The 2,387-nt window shown below is 37.5% G+C and overlaps 1 long non-coding RNA gene across 1 annotated transcript; it reads right to left on the bottom strand.

Moving 5' to 3' along the window:
- Nucleotides 1-260: 260 nt before the first annotated feature.
- Nucleotides 261-716, bottom strand: LOC137466187 (uncharacterized). The gene is made up of 2 exons (XR_010995039.1): nucleotides 592-716; nucleotides 261-433 (listed from the first exon to the last, which is right to left on the bottom strand). It is a non-coding gene; the product is annotated as an uncharacterized lncRNA (long non-coding RNA).
- Between the last annotated feature and the right edge of the window lie 1,671 nt (nucleotides 717-2,387).

Here is a 2,387-nt window from a genome sequence, read left to right as displayed (position 1 = left end):
CAGACCTCCACAGTAAGAGCTGGAATGGACACAGCAAAGCTCCATTTCTGTGATACCAATCTGTAGGAATCTGATGAGTCTGGCAAGATAATCTTCCAGAGAGGAGTTTGCAAGCACTTGAGCAGTTACTGTGGTTACTGCAAACCAGATGACAAATCTGTCTCTTGGTTACTTTGGTCATACACCTATGTCTGAAAATCATTCAAGGAGCAACAAAAAGAAATTAAATGGAGCCTAGAAAAAGTATTTCCTTTCACAGGTTTAACATTTTCCGAGCTTTAATTTAATTAAATGCCTTCCTGCACTTCATCTGTTAAAAAAAGCTCATATTCTCTGCTGTTGACTCCATTCATTCAGGTGGATCAGAAGAAAAGAAAGCCCAAATCCTGCTTCCAGGCAGGTTGAAGTCCAGTGCAGCTTGGTATTCATCTTGCTCAAAAAAAAATACATGTCATATATCTCTACCCAATGAATACCAGATAACATTTTTCATAAGTTTTTAGACCACAGTAATTATTCAGTCCACCTCCTGCATAACCTGCCTTTTCAAGACACACTACTACAGTGATGCTTGTAATAAGTTTTACCTACCATTCACCCTGCTGAAGTCTGTTAATTAAGACTTTCAGACACATGCAATAATCCTGCCTTTTCTGCTCCTGGAGGACTATGCATATGCATGAGTGATTTCTGCAGCTGGAATGCTAACACAGCTGAGGGTAATATTCTATATATGGAACTGTAGCCATATGCCCACACAGCACACCTTGCCCCTTTTACATAAATAGAATCCAAATCTACATTCTGGGATATGCAGTGCTTCAGAAAAGATAGTTTGGGAAGGGGAGGTTCACTGGGCAACAAATTTTCTTTAAGCCCTGGGGAAAAAGGAAAAAAAGTTAGCAATAACAGTTCTGATGCTTCTCAAAAATAAAACACAGCTATCAGAAACTTCCTGGCTATTTGACACCTCATTTTCTCTGCAGTAATAAATACATCTAAGGAAGCTTTTATTTTGATAGTTTTCTCTGAAAAACCCTCCACCCTCTTCAATACAAGATTTTCAGTACCTTTGAAGTTCATTGCAGTTATTCAATCTCCCTTACTGCATAAAACATAAAAAATGTCTTTTCTGGCTGAGAAACAGGAGACCTTTTAGGAAGCTATCCAAGCATTGTAATATTATAGGATACAGGATTCTTATGCAGTCCATCAGGAAAAGCAGATACCTCAGAAAGGGAGACCCAAGTCCGTCTGGACATCTTCTCCAGTGAAATATTCACCTCACAAGCAGAAGATCAGTCTGATGCTCTGATTGCTCTCAGGATTCTGACTTCTGTCTTTCACCTCCCAACACTGTTCTCTAGTCAGCTGGCTATTCCAAAATGCAGGACAATCCCAATATGCCCAGGACCTGCTTCCACATGGACAAGACAGGTGTTCAGTCAGAAGGAGAAAACCCCACAATTATTTTTAGTACCCTTCCATTTCCTCTCTGAGGTGCTCATGAAATGCTAAATTGGACTTTAATTCTCATTCTTCCTTTCTGTAAGAAAGATACTGCCTGCAATGGCTCAACCGCCTTGCAAAATTCAAATAATGCTCTCCATAGGAATGAGATGTGTCCCCTCAGTCTTTTACATACTTGAGGCCTATTTAGTGACGGGATGTTTAAGATAACTTCTGTACACAGAAACATATTGTTAATACAGCTCTAGCAAAATCTGAACTTTATTGTTATCTTGCAATTTCTAGTCTTAAAGTACAGCAACCTTCCTATCATGGTGGACTTGGCTGGCCTAAGCAGATGCAGTCAAATTCTTGCTGTTTGCAACGCTACCAAATGAGCTGCATTTCATCACATGATTTGCCATTTTAGAAAAAAAATCTCCTATCTCAAGGGACTTGGAATTCACAGGGTCTGCTCAGTACACTAGTCCAACTTAATCACCACCCATATATCAGAGGACAGTAACTGATATTCCTAAGGCAGGAAGGATTTTTTTTTTGCCTCATATTTGAAGTTCAGTAAGTAATTTATGTCATAAGACATAAGGGAGACAAGGTAACTATGTCACAACTGTCTTGTCACAGCTCAATCAAATGAAACAATTTTTAAGAAAAAGGAAAATATTCAGATTTGTCATTGTGTTTTTTTGATTAAAAAAATTCAGACAAACATGAAAAGTTAATATCGAAAAAACAAAGTAAAAAATCCCCTGACTTTGAAAATACTCATTAATCTGCAGCACATTTGAACAGAATATTTTCAACTAGCTGTTGAAAAAAAATCATTACCTTAGAGTAAATGATGCATTTCATTCACAAATCCTATTATTTTAATAACAAATTGTTTCCTTATACACAGAAATAATAAAAAAATTATG

Source organism: Anomalospiza imberbis, chromosome 2 (genome assembly GCF_031753505.1).
Source record: "Anomalospiza imberbis isolate Cuckoo-Finch-1a 21T00152 chromosome 2, ASM3175350v1, whole genome shotgun sequence".
In the NCBI taxonomy this organism is placed as follows: Eukaryota; Metazoa; Chordata; class Aves; order Passeriformes; family Viduidae; genus Anomalospiza; species Anomalospiza imberbis.
Note: the sequence above shows the minus strand (reverse complement) of the source record. Positions and strands in the feature narration are given on the sequence as shown.